Source organism: Loxodonta africana, chromosome 18, assembly GCF_030014295.1.
Source record: "Loxodonta africana isolate mLoxAfr1 chromosome 18, mLoxAfr1.hap2, whole genome shotgun sequence".
Taxonomy (NCBI): Eukaryota; Metazoa; Chordata; class Mammalia; order Proboscidea; family Elephantidae; genus Loxodonta; species Loxodonta africana.
Window position 1 is genome coordinate 64,487,868 of NC_087359.1, and position 16,454 is coordinate 64,504,321.

A 16,454-nucleotide genomic window follows, 5' to 3' on the forward strand; every position below is an offset into this window, starting at 1 on the left:
ACTGCAGCCAAATGCTAGTACCAGCCCGCTGCCGCCACCACCGCCACTCTGGGAATGGTGCCTGAGGGCTCCCCACGATTCAGGTCTGGTAACTCCTCTCCACTTCTGAAAGGCCTCTTCGTCCCCCTGCCCCTCAGTTCATTGTCTAAGCTTGCCTTTGATGCTCAGGGCTCCCAGCTTGTCACAAATATACTTGTTTCACTTGTTTTTTTGGGTCCTTGTTGTAAAGAGAGCTCGCCGGAAGCATCTGTCTATTCCTCCATCTTGGCTCCGCCCCCTTCTCATGAGTTTTTACAGTAATGTTCTCATACAATTTTTTGTCCTTTTGTGATTGACTTATTACACCCAGCATAATGTCCTCCAGACTCATCTATGTTGAGATGCTTCCCAGATTCATCATTGTTCCTTACCCTTTCGTAATACTCCATTGTGTGTATGTACCACAGTTTTATTATCCATTCGTCTGTTGATAAGCGTCTAGGTTGTTTCCATCTTTTTGATGTTGTGAACAATGCTGCAGTGAACATGGGTGTGCATATGTCTATTTGTGTGATGACTCTTATTTCTCTAGGATATATTCCTAGGAGTGGGATTGCTGGATCATGTGGTATTTCCATTTCTAGGTTTCTAAGAAAGCACCATATCATTTTCTGAAATGGTTGTATCATTTTGCATTCCCACCAGCAGTGCATAAGAGTTTTGATCTCCTCTCCAACATTTGTCATTTCCTGTTTTTTTTTTTTTTTTGATTCGTGCCAGAGGAGAGATGGTATCTTATTGTGGTTTTGATTTGCATTTCTCCAATGGCTCGTGATCACAAGCATTTCCTCATATGTCTGTTGGCTGCTTGGATGTCTTCTTTGTTGAAGTATCTGTTCATTTCCTTTGCCCATTTTTTAACTGAATTATTTGTCTTTTTGTTGTAGAAGTGTTGGGCTTTCTTGTAGATCTTAGAGATTAGACCTTTGTCTGATTTGTAGCAGCCAAAAATTTTTTCCCAATCTGTCGTTTTTCATTTTACTCTTTCGGTGAAGTGTTTTGATGAGCATATGTGTTTAATTTTTAGAAGATCCCAGTTATCTAGCTTATCTTCTGGATCTTGTGTGTTGTTTGTTGTGGTTTGTATCTTGTTAATGCTGTGTATTAGGGCCTCTAGCGTTGATCCTATTTTTTCTTCTTTGAACTTCAGAGTTTTTGGCTTTATATTTAGGTGTTTGATCCATTTAGAGTTAGTTTTTGTATATGGTCCTGTTTAATTTTTTTGCAGATGGACATCCAGTTTTGCCAGCACTATTTGTTAGAAAAAAAGCTGTCTTTTCCCCATTTGATGGATTTGGGCCCTTATCGAAGATCAGGTGACCATAGGTGGATGAATTTACATCTGGGTTTTCAGTTCTGTTCCATCGGTCAGTGTGTCTGTCATTGTACTAGTACCAAGCTGTTTTTACTGCCATAGCTGTAGTTCCATGTGCTTTGGAAAAGAATGTGTACTTTGGGGCTGTTGGGTGGATTTTTCTGTATAGGGTAAGTAGTGGGTTTCTAATAATTTGTCCATTTCCTCTAGGTTTTCAAATTTGTTGGAGTATAGTTTTTCATAATACTCTGTTATGATCCTTTTTATTTCATTTGTCTCTGTTGTAATGTCCCCCATTTCATTTCTTATTTGGGTTATTTACATCCTCTCCTGTTTTTCTTTTGTCAGTTTGGCCAGTGGTTTATTGATTTTGTTGATTCTTTCGAAGACCTAACTTTTGGTTTTGTTGATTCTTTCTATTGTTTTTCTATTTTCTATTACATTTACTTGTGCTCTGATCTTTATTATGTCCTTTCTTCTGGTGGCTATGGGCTTCTTTTGCTGTTCTCTATTTGTTCAAGTTGTGTAGCTAAGGTTTTAATTTTGTCCCTTTCTTCTTTTTGATGTGTGCATCTATTGCTATAAATTGACCTCTGAGTACTGCCTTTGCTGTGTTCCAAAGGTTTTGGTATGATGTGTTTTCATTCGCATTTGATTCTAGGAATTTTTTGATTCCATTTCTGATTTCTTCTATTACCCAGTGGTTTTTAAGTGGAGTGTAATTCAGTTTCCACACAATTGATCTTTTTCTCTTGCTCTTCCTGTTGTTAATTTCTACTCTGATGACACTGTGGTCAGAGAAGTTACTTTGTATTATCTCAATGTTCTGGATTTTGTTAAGGATTGCTTTGTGGCCTAAGATGTGGTCTATTCTGGGGAACGTTCCATGTGTGTTGCAAAAGAATGTGTACTTTTTTCTGTACCTTTGGTTCATTGTTGTGGTTGCTGATGCTGGATTGTACGTGGAGGAGGGAAAGCAGAATGCTCTGAGAGGGGAGAAGAGAAGGGGACAGCACGTGTGCTTTCTCGCTGCCTTGTGTTTATCCCCATCTCTTCCCTCTTTGAGAATTTGGGTTCTGGAGTCAAGACAGGATTCTAGCCCTAACTTTGCCATTCCTTCTCTCTGTTACTTTATGCAATTAATTTCACCATTTTTTTCTACTTGATCTGATAAAACACGTAACAGTTCTACTTACCTCTTGGCGGTTTGTGAGGGTCAACAGAGATATTGCTCAAAAGGCAGTTGCTGGCACATAAGTGCTTAGCTAAAAGCTAGCTATCCCTTGATGTCGTAAAGACTCTTCTGCAATGTCTACACTCCTACCTGAGGATTCTTGCTGAGCTTGATGCTTCCCCAAAGAGCCCTGGCCTTGTGGCCTTCACACTCCTTCCATAAATGGGAAATTTCCAGCCAAGTGGTCTAGCTCCTTTCAACAATGCTTTTTGGGAACACGATGGAGAAAGGATCAGTAGAGTGTCTGGAGAGTGGGTCCCTGGTCCACTGTTCCTAAGGTGGAGGAGACAGGGCCAGGTTGATACGGAAACAGGAGCCCTCCGTTTCCTAACCTTGGAGGAGAAGGGGCAGACAGAGCCTGTGTGACTGGAGGTATCCTGAATGAACCCTGAATTGAGTCATCTAGCTTCTTCCTTAAGAAGCAGTACGGGTCATAGCATAGAGAAAATTTGGAATAGTCACTAGGTTATAAAAGCTCTGGAAACACATCTCGCTCAGGTCTTCATTAAGGTCAAAGTCAGAGCAACTGTTGAGACTCATTTACACACTCCTCCAACTGTGCCCTGAGGGGATACAGTGGATCCCAAGAGTAATTGTTCCCAGAGTTTTTTTTCAGGGGGATTAATCGGGGAGAAAGTTTTCAAGAGGGTCTTTGTTCATGGTCCAAGTTCTGGGATGAGATATTCTAGGATCTTTCTTGGAATGTGGGTCCCTTTCCTCTGAGGTTCAGCACATTCCTGGAACCATCCCTTTGGACTACAAGGACTATGGTACAATTGAGCTCTTGGTCTTTCTTCTGACCCACATTGAAACATTTCTGGTGTTCAGTGTGGCAAAGAAGAATTGTAGTTCATCTTTGCTCCAGGGTTGACACAAGGAGTGTTAGGCTAGAAGTTATACTTTCCATGGTCCAGCATACTGCCAGTAGGTATCCTAAGTAGATTCTTAGATTCACGTACATGTAACTTTTATAACAGCCTTGATTGATGGTCATTGTCCTGTGTTTTACTGTACCCTGTGCCAGAGAGGTCACTGCATTTTTGTAAAGGACCATGGTGGAAACTGTGAGTTCTGGCTGGTTTGAATCTAGGCTCTGCCACTTACTGGCTGTATGACCTTGGACAGTTATTTAACTTAACTAATTAAACCCACTTTTGTAATAATAATAAATAACATTTTCATAAAGTTGTTATGCTGATATCATGGAAATATCTGAAAAGTTCTTAGAACAGAGCCTGGTACATATGTTTTGTAAATGTTATTATTTTACCTCCTATACTAGTCATTAAATTGTTGGATAACTCTCCAAAATCTATCAGACTATGCACATGGTAGATGATGAAAAATGTCTATTAAATTGCATTTTCCTCCAGCTATGTTTCAGGTCACACCACCCTGTTGGTTCTGTTGTTACCTGGCCTGTATTGGAATCATGCTCCAGTTTCCAGAACATGGCCTTCCCAGACATTTATAAGATGACTTTCCATCAGGAATGTTTTCTTCCTAGTAATCACGTTTTGCTCTTAGTGTCCTTCCCAGACTCTCTTATACTTCCATGGCTTGTGTACTGGGTATTCATGAGGAGCAAGTAATTGTGGGATGGTATGGAAAAGAACTATGATGAAAATGATGATTTAACCCTCATAAAATTTGCAAGTATTTTTTGTGGACTGTGACTACAGCTTTATTTAGTTTATCAAAGTAATCTGTGACCACCATTCCCACTCATTCTTCTAAAACGTTCATTCTTTCTACATTCATTCATTTATACATTCCACAAGATTCTCAGTCTACACTCTTAGATAATTAATTTCATTGATTTCCGTAACTTTATTTATTAACTTCACTCTGCTGTATGTGCTGTTAATTTTGCTCCAAGCTTTCACGTCTTCATTCTATTTGAGTACCTCCATTACAGCATCCCACAGGAACCCTTGCAAATGCACTGAAAAAAGAACTTATTTTTTTTTTTAATTACCATCGTGTACACTGTATTCATTAAAGGCATGCTTTATCTTTTAGTGGCTCAACCTCCAAATCTTGAAGACATTTTCATCTGCTTATTTACTGCTGTCATAAAAATGACTTTTGATTATTTCTATTTCTACAATATTTTGCATGTGAATTCTTTGTCTGTATCTTCACTCTCTCTTCACTATATAGCTATAAGAGCTGCCTAATTGAACTACTGGTTTCCCAGCTCTCCCTTACTCACCTCTCTATCCAATCCTTGATTTCAGACAAGCTCTCATCATTGCTTTATGCAGAGCATCTGTCTGTCAATCTCTCTAGAATAATATGATAAACATCCATGGACCCACCACCTAACCTAAAAATTAAGACTTTAGCAGTAACCATATCTAACTGAATGGTATTCTCGATTCCACTCCCCTTACTCTCCCTTCTTGAGTTTTCCCTCATCCTGTATCCTCTGTTCATCTTTCCCTTGCTTTGCTTTTGTACGCTTTTATTGCGTATATATTCCCTGAAAGTGTACTAAAAAAGTTGTTTATAACTTTATTAAAAGGGTACCAATAACAATCTTTCAGGCTTTACTTTTATTTTTTCAATTTAATATGATGTCTCTAAGATTCAACCAAATTATTGCATGTCTCTGTAGGTCATTCAGAAAAAAGCAATATCTACTAGTTGGAGGGAATGATTCCCATTACCAAAGGAAATTGTGCTGTTGCTACATAATTGGGGTAAAGAGGACTGGGTTTGGAACCCAGGAGTTTCTTTTGGGTGACTCTTGGTATTTCCATATCTGTGATGGTCAAGATTGTGTGTCATCTTGGCTGAGCCATGATTCTTGGTGTTTACATGTGATCACCTCCATGATGGAAACTGCTGTGAGTAGCCAGCCAGTTGAAGGGGAATTTCCTTGGGCATGTTGCCTGCATCCGAACATAAGTGGACGTTATGGCTTTTGCCTGCTCTGGATCCTGCAGCTGGCTCCTGTTCATTGGGTCTCCACTTCCTGGGACTTGAGCTAGCAGCTTACCTGCTGATCTTGTGATTCATTGATCTTCACAACCTGTGAGCAGAAAGCCCTGTTCTTTTACCTGCCAGTGTTGGGTTTGCCAGTCCATTCGGCTACGTCAATCAGGAAAAGCCCCCATCCTGATACACACGCTTGGGAATTTCCAGCCTCTACAATTGCCTGAGCCATGTCCTTGATATAAATTACTCTGTCTATATATTTACACACTTTACTAGTTTTGCTTCTCTAGAGAACCCAGCCTAAGACATTTGGTGCCGAGAGTGGTTCTAGAGAAACAAACTCGTAATGATGAGTTTTCTAAATTGGTTCTCAAGTCTGCTTAGTCTAAGAGATGTTGATGACTTGCTTCCAGCAGTAAAGAGGGCTCAGCTAATCCATGGCATGAGGTGGCAATAGAGATATGCAAAATATCACCACTAGTAGATTGGGTATTGGTGCAAGTCGAGGCTCTTGATAAGACATGTGTGATATCTTTCTATAGTTTTGTCAGAATTTGAAGTATAAGGAAGCTGGTTGGTTGGTCCTACTTTCGCTGGACTAACTGGTAAAAGAAAGAGGTGTGCTCAGGGCTTCAGAGGCAAAGCTGAAGTGCCGCATAAATGACCTCAAAGTTTCCACTTGTGCTTTGAAAGAAAGCCTTATTTCTTGTAGCAACAGAGCTGAGATTGCAGAAGACCAAACCCAGAGCCTTATTGTAAGAGTGGCTGAATTACAACGATAGCTCAATTTCCAACCTCAAGAGGTGTCTGAAGTTATAGTGAGGGCATTGATTGGGAAGAAATGGGATCCTGAAACTTGGGTTGGGGACATATGGGCAGGTGATTATCTATTCTATTAGTAATCTGTGACCACCATTCCAACTCATTCTTCTACAAGATTCATTCATTCATTCTACAGTCATTCATTTATTCATTCTACAAGCTGGAGACACTGAGCCCCTAATCTTCATTGAATCACTCCTGCCAACAGAACCACTTCCATCTGAAGAGATTACTTCATGTTTGTCTGCTACACCACCCTGCCCAGAAAAACCATTAGCCCCTCTACTCCCATCTAACGAGAGCAGCCTTATCCCAGCTGCCTCTAAAGAGCCCTTGCCTGAGTCATTGCCTGGGGCATCACCTGAGGCAGATGCTTTACAAGACAATGCCGAATGTTCTCAAAACAATTCTACACTACCAATTCTGGTTTCTGGACCTAAACTAGACTTAAGTTCCAATGATCTCCAAAAGGTGAAGGACAAAGTGTGACCCAGGAGGAGGTATGCTACACTCCAAATGAACTGCTTGACTTTTCTAATATGTACAAACAGAAACCCAGGGAAATGTGTGGAAATGGCAATTGAGGGTATGGGATAATAGTGTAAGGAACATAAAGGTGGATCTGCCTGAGTTTATCGATATGGATCCAGTAAGCCTAGACACTTCATTCAATGTTTTAGCTCGAGAAGTAAGGAAAGGAGCTAATAGTTTACTTGGATGGGTTGCTGAATCATGGCTTATGCAGTGGCCTACACTAAATCAAGTTGAAGTACCAGACTTGCCTTTGTATACTACAGAAGAAGGTACCCAAAGGCTTAGAGAAACTGGCATGCTAGAGTGGATTTATCAGATTAGACCCACAGACCCGCACATGGAATGCCCAGAGAACATACCTTTTACCACAACTGTGAGGAACAAATTTGTGAAGGGAGCGCCAGCATCTTTGAACACTGCTGTGATTGCTATTTTATGTAAATCAGATTTGGCAGAGTGAACTGCTCTAACTGATTAGACACCTAACTACAATGGGGCTGATTGGACCCTGTAGTAGTAGGGTCCAAGTGGCAGCACTCAATCCACAAAGAGAAGGTGAGTGTGGTTATAGTAATGGACAGCAGAGTCAAAGCAGTAATTAGAATAGTCTGACTTGTATGGATTTATGGTGTTGGCTACTGAGTCATGGTTTCCCTAGGAGTGAAACAGATAGGAAATCTACTAAATATTTACTTGATCTGTACAAATGGATGAATTCAAGGTCAGGTGAACAGCACTCTAAGTCAAATTGCCAGAATAGACAGTCATATTCCCTCAATCAATTTCTAGAATTGAGCAAGTTTAAAGATCCACAATCTCTTGAATGAAGGAGATGCTGGGTCCCCTTGAGGAAGGACTCCAATAAGTTGCCCAACATTTATACTGTTAATCTCTCTCCCAGCATTCCCCAAAGGGGTTTATGGCCTTTTATGAGAGTGACTGTTCACAGGAGAAAGGAAATAATCAGACTTTTCAGAGATCACTGGATACTGGCTCTGAACTGACACTAATTCCAAGAGACCCAAAAAGGCACTGTGGTCCACCAGTCAGAGTGGGGGCACATGGAGGTCAGGATATCAATGGTGTCTTGACTCATGTCTGTCTTACAATAGATCCAGTGGTTCCCTGAACCCATCCTGTAATGATTTCCCCAGTTCCAGAATGAATAATTGGAATAGATACACTCAGCAACTGGTGGAACCCACACACTGAATCCCTGACAAATGAAGTAAGTGCTATTATGGTAGGAAAAGCCAAGTGCAAGCCATTAGAACTGCCCCTACCTGGGAAAATAGTAAACCAAAAGCAATACTGCATTCCTGGAGAGATTACTGCTACCGTTAAGGACTTGAAGGATGCAGGTGCAAAAACAGATGGATTTTGGAGAAAGACAGTAGATTATTAAAAACTTAACCAGGTGGTGGTGACTCCAGTTGCAGCTACAGTTCCAGGTGTACTTTCGTTGCTTGAGCAAATTAATACATCACCTGGAGCCTGATATACAGCTATTAATCTGGCTAATGTCTTTTTCTCCAAACCCGTTTGGAAGAACCATCAGAAGGAGTTTTCCCGGGAAAGCCAGCAATACACTTTTAGTTGCATACCTCAGGGCTACATTAACTCTCCAGCCCTATGTAATAATTTAGTCAGCAGGGACCTTGATTGCCTTTTCCTTCCACAGACATCACACTGGTCCGTTACATTGATGACAATATGCTGGCTGAACCTAGTAAGGAAGAAATGTCAATGACTCTGGACTTATTGGTAAAATGTTTGTGTGCTAGAGGGCGAGAAATTGATCCCACAAAAATTCAGGCACCTTTCACCTCAGTGAAATTTCTAGGGGTCCAGTGGTGTGGGGCATGTTGAGATAGTCCTTTTAAAGTGAAGAATAAGTTTTTGCATCTGGCTGCTCCCACAACTAAAAAGGGGGAACAATGCCTAGTGGGCCTCTATGGATTTTGGAGGCAATGTATTCCTCATCTGGATGTACTACTTTGGCCTACTTACCAAGTGATTCGAAAAGCTACTAGTTTTCAGTGGGGCCCAGAACAAGAGAATGCTTTGCAACAGGTTCAGGCTGCTGTGCAAGCTGCTTTGCCAATTGGGCCATATGATCCACAGATCCAATGGTGCTGGAAGTGTCTGTGGCAGATAGAGATGCTGTTTGGTGTCTTTGGCAGGCTCCTATTGAGGAATCACAACACAGACCCTTAGGATTTTGGAGCAAAACCCTGTTATCCTCTGCAAATAACTGAGGAATAGCTTTTGGCTTGCTACTGGGCCTTAGTAGAGACTGAAAGCTTAATCATGGGACACCAAGTCACCATGTGGCCTGAGCTGCCCATCATGAACTGAGTGTTGTCTGACCCACAGAGTCATAAGGTTGCATGTGCATAGGAGCACTCTGTCATTAAATGGAAGTGGTATATATGATATTGGGCCCGAGCAGGACCTGAAGGCACAAATATGTTGAATGAGAAAGTGGCCCAAATACCCATGGTGTACGCTTCTGTCACATTATTTTCCATCTCCCAGTATGCACCTATGGCCTGATGGAGAATTCCTTATGATCAGTTGACTGAAGAAGAGAAAACTCATGCCTGTTTTACAGCTGGTTCTGTGCTACATGCAGGCACCACTAAAAAATGGACAGCGGCAGCACCACTAAAAAATGGACGGCGGCAGCACCACAGCCCCTTTCTAGGACCTCCCTGAAGGACAGTGGTGAAAGAAAATCCTCCCAAGGGGCAGAACTTCCAGCAGTGCATCTAGGTGTTCACTTTGCTTGGAAGGAGAATGGTCAGATGCGTGATTGTATACTGATTCGTGGACTATGGCCAATGGTTTGGCTGGATGGTCAGGGACTTGGAAGGAACATGATTGGAACATTGGAGACAAGGATTTACGGGGAAGGAGTATGTGGATAGACCTCTCTGAATTGGCCAAAGAAGTGAAGATATTTGTGTCTCATCTGATTGCTCACCAAAGGGTGGCCTCAGGAGAGGAGGATTTTTAACAATTAAGTAGATAGGATGACAAGTAATGATGACACTAGTCATCCTCTTTCCCCAGCTATTCCCATCATTGCTCGATGGGCTAATGTAACGAAGTGGTCACGGTGGCAGGGATGGAAGTTATGCACGGGCCCAAAAGCATGGACTTCCACTCACCAAGGCTGACTTGGCAACAGCCACTGCTGAGTGCCCAATCTGCCAGCAGCAGAGATGGACTCTAAGTCCCCAGTAAGGCACCATCCCTCGAGGTTATCAACCTGGTGGCAAGTTCGTTACATTGGACCACTTCCATCTCAGAAAGTGCAGTGTTTTATCCTTACTGGAATAGATACTTACTCTGGATATGGATATGCCTTGCCTGCATGCAATGCTTTTGCCAAAACTACCATCTGTGGACTTACAGAATACCTTATGCACTGTCATGGTATTCCACACAGCATTGCCTCTTATTAAGGGAACCGCTTCACAGCAGATGAAGTACGGCAGTGGGCCCGTGCTCATGGAATTCACTGGTCCATGTTCCCCACCATCCTGAAGCAGCTGATTTGATAGAAGGATGAAGTGGCCTCCTATAGACACAATTACAGTGCCAGCTAGGTGGCAATACCTTGCAGGGTTGGGGAAATGCTCTCCAGGAGGCTGTTTATCCTCTAAACCAGCATCCAATAATATATGGTGCTGTTTCTCCCACAGCCAGAATTATTGGGTCCAGGAATCAAAGGGTGGAAATAGAAATTACACCACTTGCTGTTACTCCTAGTGACCCACTGGCAAGATCTTTGCTTCCAGTCCCCATTACCTTAGGCTCTGCAGGTCTAGAGGTCTTAGTTCCAAATGGAGGAATGCTCCCACCTGGAGACACATCACTGATTTCATTGAACTGGAAGCTAAGAATGCAACCTGCTCACCTTGGGCTCCTTTTGCCTCTGGATCAATGGGCAAAGAAGGGAATTACCACACTGGCTGGTATGACTGATCCTGATTACCAAGAGGAAATAGGATTGATATTACATAATGGAGGTAAAGAAGAGTATGTCTGAAATGCAGGAGATCCCTTAGGGTGTCTCTTAGTACTACTATGCCCTGTGATTAAAGTCAATGGAAAACTACAACAACCCCATTCTGACATGACAACTAATGGCCCAGACCCCTCAGGAATGAAAGTTTGGGTCACCCCATGTGATGGTTAAGATTGTGTGTCAAGCAGGCTGGGCCATGATTCTCAGTGTTTATAAGTGATCATTCCCATGATGGAATCTGCTGTGAGTGGCCAATCAGTTGAAGCAGAGTTTTCTTGGGGGTGTGGCCTGCATCTGAATATATGCAGACTTTCTGGTTCTTTCCTCGCTCTGGATCCTGTGGCTACCTCCTGTTTGTCTGATCTCCAGACCTTGGGAGTTGAGGTGTTAGCTTACCTGCTGATCTTGGGATGCATAAATCTTCACAGCCTGTGTGTGAGTGGGAGGCCTGCCTTCTGACCTGCCCATCTTGGGTCAGCAGCCCCTGCTGCTACTTGAATCAGGAGAAGCCTTGCGGTCTTGCTTACCAGTCTTGGGATTCGTTGGTATTCACAGCCTGTGAGCAAGAGCCCTGCTCTCTGAACTGCTCATCTTCGGTTTACCAGCCCCTGTGGCTACTTGAATCGAGGGAAGCCTCTATCCTGATCCACTGATTTGGGAAGTTCTAGCTTCTACCATTGCCTGAGCCATCTCCTTGATTAAATTTCTCACTATACACATTGATAAGCTTTACTGGCTTTGTTTCTCTAGAGAACGCAAACTAAGACACCCCACCAGGTAAAGAACCATGACCAGCTGAGGTGCTTGCTGAGAGCAAAGGGAATACAGAATGGGTGGTGGAAGGAGGTAGCTCTAAATACCAGTTATGGCAATCTGACCAGTTGCAGAAATGATGGGTGTAATTGTTATGAGTATTTCTGCTTTGTATGTGTGCATCAAATATTTTTGTTGTCTTCACTCTTAAAATATAAGATGTAAACTGGGCTAGTGTGTTTTCGGCTGTACACCTGTTAGTTGAATCATTTTAGGTACAAGTATGACTTTGCAATTGTCTTTATTCAGAGATTATGCATGGTTTAGGGAGACGTGTACAGGTGCCAGGTTGAAAGTGATGGACTGTGATGGTTAAGATTGTGTGTCAACTTGGCTCTGCCATAATTCTCAGTGTTTATATGTGATCACCCCCATGATGGGATCTGCTTTGGTTAGCCAATCTTTTGAAAGAGAGTTTTCTTGAGCATGTGGCCCACATCCGAATATAAGTGAACTTTACAGCTTTTGACTGTTCTGGAACCTGCAGCTGGCTCCTGGGTTCATCTGATCTCTAGTTCTTGGGACTTGAGCCAGCATCTTACCTGCAGATCTTGTGATTTGTTGTCAGTCTTTACAGTCTGTGAGCACAGCCCTGCTCTCCCACCTGCTGATCTTGGGTTTGCCAGTCCACTCGGGCACCTGAATCAGGAGAAGGCCCTATCCTGATCCAAGGGCTTGGGAAGTTCCAACTTGTACAATTGCCTGAGCTTTTTCCTTGATATAAAACTCTGTCCATATATATTTATATGCTTTACTGGTTTTGCTTGTCTATTTTTAGAGAACCCAGCCTAAGACGATATCCAATAGCAAAGGTTAATAGGAACTAAAGAACCAAAGAAAGGTTGTCCTAAATGTGATTGGCTGGTAACCTAAAGGTTGGAGGTTTGAACCCACACAGCTATCTACGGATTAAAGGCCTGGTGGTCTGCTTCTATAAAAATTATAGTCAAGAAAACCCTATGGAGCAGTTCTACTCTGTGACACATGGGGTCTCCATGAGTCAGAATGGATGGCAACAGGTTTTTTTAAATTGAGTACTCAGACCCCTCAGGAATGAAAATTTGAGTCACATCACCAGGTAAGGGCCACGTGTCCACTGTTCAGCAGCTCCCCTCAGACATCTGAGCATCAGAGAAGTGGCTGTCCCTCCTCTGGGTGCCTAGCTGCTGGTGATGCCACTTTTCCCTCTTGTTTCTCCAGTTCTTGTGGAACTCCTTTGCAGTAAATATTTTCAGGGTTAATTCAGTAGCCATCTTTTTTTCTGTGTTAGTCTATTTTAGGATACACCTATGTATTCAATTTCCTATATTAAATAATTTGTTTAAAAATACCAGGTGTGATTTCTGTTTCCTGACTGAACCTTAGCTGACATACCAACATATAGTCTTTTCCTGGCTTAGTCAATCATGGGGACTTAGAATTTAAGTAATAACCAAATTTCTTAAGTATATGAAGTAAATTAAAGGAAAACAAAAACAAAAAATATGACAAGCCTGTAAAACAAACAATAATGCACGTATTTCAACCATGCATATGAGACTAAATGGACACACCAGCCTAGGGACGAGGCTGAGAAGGTGAAAGGGGACAGGAAATCTGGTCAAATGGAAATAGGGAAACCGAAGTAGAGAAGGGAGAGTGTTGACATGTCATGGGGCTGGCAACCAATGTCACAAAACAAAATGTGTATTAATTGTTTAATGAGAAACTAATTTGCTCTGTAAACTTTCACCTAGAGGACACACACACATGTATGCACACACACACACACACATACACACAGAAAATCATTGTCACTAAGTCCATTCTGACTCATGGCAACTCCAGATGTTACAAAGTAGAACTGATACCCATAGGGTTTTCTTGGTTGAATGTTTATGGAAGCGGGTCACCAGGCCTTTCTTTTTTGGTGTCACTGGGCTCAATCTGCCAACCTTTCGATTAGCAGCTGAGCACAAGTTTAAAGAATCACTTCAGGACACCATGTTTGGCAGAATCAAAGGAAGATGGCTGAGGCAAACAATAATTGACTTGACATGTAGGTTCAGTGATTTTTATTTGCAGTTAAAGCCACATATGTACACATAGATTCTTACGATCATTGTAATTTCACTGGTGAAATAAGTGTCAAGGAGGATAGTACAAAAGAACAGGCGAAGAACTGTAGATTCTTAGCAAAACTTCATACCATCAAAGCCTGAAACACCCTTATATTATTCCTCTGACTAACTTAAAGTTGAACAAGGGGAATTGAACTCCACTACTGTACAAACATTAAAAAACCAAACCAAATCCTCTGCCATCTAGTGGATTCTGACTCATAGTGATCCTATAGGACAGAGTAGAACTGCCCCATAGGATTTCCAAGAGGTGGCTGGTGGATTGGAAGTGCCAACCTTTTGATTAGCAGCCCAGCTTTTTAACCACTGTCCCAACAGAGGCCTGTATGAGCACAGTAGGGGTGATTAAACATAGTAGTGTGATAAAAATTGACATTTCAATAGTGATTTATATCCCTCAAAGCATGAGATTATGTGATCTTCTAAACCCTGTTTTGGAAGCAATACAGATATATTATTCCTAATAAGTAGATGTGGGAGCCTAGGTTCATACTTTCTCAACTTTTTCTGCTATTCAGTAGCATAACTGGGGCATGAACTCAATATTTGTGTACTGCCACTCTGGCAAAAGGAGCAACAATGTGTACAGTGTCAGTAAGTTGTCTCACCAAAGTATTACAAGGTTTTTGAGAAGAGGAATGCTTTGGCTGCAAAGATCAATGAAGGTTTCTTGGTGGGGGGAAGACATTGGGGCTGGACTCTTATGTGCGTGCTTAATGGTGACTGCCCTTCCCAGTGTATGACCTCAAGTTGGTTATGAGGAAATTCTCTTGCTGAAGAGTTTCCCCAAGGCAGCTTTCATGTCCCGGTTTCTCAGACTATAGATGAAAGGATTTAACATTGGGGTCACTGCTGTGTACATCACAGTTATCACTGCATCCTTCAGGCTGTAACTGGTCAGAGGACGGAAATACATTCCCATGACTGTCCCATAATACAAAGAAACAACTGTGAGGTGGGAGCCACAGGTAGAGAAAGCTTTGAGCACACCCTTGGTGGATGGAACCCGTAGGACAGTAGAAAAGACCTGAATATAGGAGATAACGATGCATATTAATGGCACACAGAAAACACCAACCCCTAGGTACATCATTTTTGTATTAAAGTGGATATCAGAACAGGACAATTTGAGCAAAGGGGTAATGTCGCAGTAGAAGTTGGCCACTTCCCGGTTCCCACAGAAGGACAGACTAGCTGTAAGCAGAGTGTCGGAGAGGGCATTAGCATTTCCAGCCACCTAAGACCCAACGACAAACAAGACACAGGACCTTGGGCTGATAATTGCTGTGTAATGAAGAGGGCGCCTGATGGCTATGGCACAATCATATGCCATCACAGCCAAGATATAGCTATCTGTTGTGCCAAAGGCAATCATGAAATGCATCTGTGTTACACATTCTTCAAAGGAAATGGTTTTGCTGCACAAGAGATGGTTTGCTAGCATCTTAGGGACAGTTACAGATGAGAGGAGGATGTCAACAAAGGAGAGATTGGCAAGGAAAAAGTACATTGGATTGTGAAGGTGAATGTCGGAATGAATGGCCAAGATGATGAGCAGATTTCCAATCAGTGCGCTGGGGTAAATAAACAGGAAGAGAATGAAGAATATATCTTCCTGCTGTTGCTGACCGGTAATTCCCAGGAGAATGAAACCCAGGATAGAGGACTGGTTTCCTTCCTTCATGGCTCCTTCAGTATGAAAGAGAGAGATTCCAGATTACTAACGAATTTACTGTGTATAATGATCATCCTTATTCACCACCTTTGACTGTGAAGTTCAGCTCCGGCTCTACCTAGGTTTACTAAATCCTGAGATAGCCAATATTTTGGGGGACAGAAGTCCCTGTTGGTCAATGGGACAAATTGCCAGTCACCCCTGGACACTCCATTTGCCAAATACTCTCTTAGGCCTCATGGAAAATAGCAAATCCGAGAACAATACAGTTCATTTATCCATTTGTTGGACACAGAATTATTAAGAATGAAATCTGTGCCAAGCACTGTGTTGGAGAAAAGAAGGTGAATTGAGGCATAGTCTCTGCCCTCATGGACTTTACAACTTAATGGAGAAGCCAGAATTACACATTAATTTTATTACACATGATAATGAAATGAAAGCATTTTGGAATCTAAGACAACATACGCCAGTGTAATGGATATATCAGTAGAAGGTCTACCCTGGACAATTAGGAATTGGTCCACTGACCAAACTCAGAGTGAGCCAGAGCCCAGGAGGTTACACATATCTGTATTGGTATTGGCCAATTATAAATCACAAGGAGCAAAATCAGCCCAGTGAATTCTCCACAGTTCTATATGTCTCATTTTCAAAGTAGAGTTTTACCATCTCATTTGATAGGTTTTATCTCTTTTCCAAGCCCTTAACTATATGTAATGACAAGACTTTTCTTCCTGATCTTCTCTCTTTTTTCATTACTTCTTTTGGTGATTCATCCAGCTCCACCATGGCTTCTACTTCCATTTTGTCAATGACTCTGAAGGCTCTATCTGTAGAGTTGATCTCTCTTTCCCATATTTCCATGTTCAATCATCCCACCAACATGTCTGACCAAACTCCATAGTCTGAACATATGTCCT

At 42.1% G+C, this 16,454-nt stretch overlaps 1 pseudogene; it reads right to left on the bottom strand.

Moving 5' to 3' along the window:
• Nucleotides 1-14,610: 14,610 nt before the first annotated feature.
• On the bottom strand, nt 14,611-15,759 carry LOC100663920 (olfactory receptor 1A1-like; annotated as a pseudogene).
• Nucleotides 15,760-16,454: the final 695 nt, after the last annotated feature.